Below are 713 nucleotides of genomic sequence, written 5' to 3'. Positions count from 1 at the left end.
GGGTTTCGCGTTAATTACGCGATAGGACTCTCTTTGTAATCGATTAAACGATCTCGAGCAACAACTCCTTTCTATTATTCGACGATCCCTTCCTAACGGTTTAACGCGATAAAAACACGTAAGCGATTCCTTAACGTTTATATTTTATACTTTCGGTTTTACGTATACTATATGTAATATACATTATGTACGCGTTTTACGAATTTTTTCAAATTTTCTTCGACGAGACGATCGACGAGTTTCGATCACGAAAGAATCGTTACTCGTTTTCGTTTCTCCTCTTGCAGCTCTTTATCATCGCTATTAAAAAATGTAACGTTCAATTATCGAAGCGGTCGATACGGATTGAATCCGCTCGACAACGAACAATAAAGTGCGGTGCTTCCATCTCTTGTTGTTGGTAACAATTACTTGCTCCATCCTCAGTAGTAGAAGCTACTGCGGTCGGGCACAAGTAGATTCGGTTCGTTCTCGGTCGGACATTTACCGAGTACAATGTTCCAGTCGCGTTCGATCCGCGCAACGGATAATAAATACAAATCCCGTTTGAAAATCGATCGATTGATTGGAAAAATTTTACCAGGAGGGAGGGAGAGAGAAGGAAGAGGAAGGAGAGAGAGAAGAATACTCGTACTTTAATTTTCGAGATCGCGTGAAAGAAAGAATTAGAAGAATCGAAGGTATTCCCTCCCCTCCCCCGAGCATCGAAGCGT

Source organism: Apis dorsata, unplaced genomic scaffold, assembly GCF_000469605.1.
Source record: "Apis dorsata unplaced genomic scaffold, Apis dorsata 1.3 scaffold_92, whole genome shotgun sequence".
In the NCBI taxonomy this organism is placed as follows: domain Eukaryota; kingdom Metazoa; phylum Arthropoda; class Insecta; order Hymenoptera; family Apidae; genus Apis; species Apis dorsata.
The sequence above is the reverse complement of the archived record's forward strand: the minus strand, read 5'-3'. Positions refer to the sequence as shown.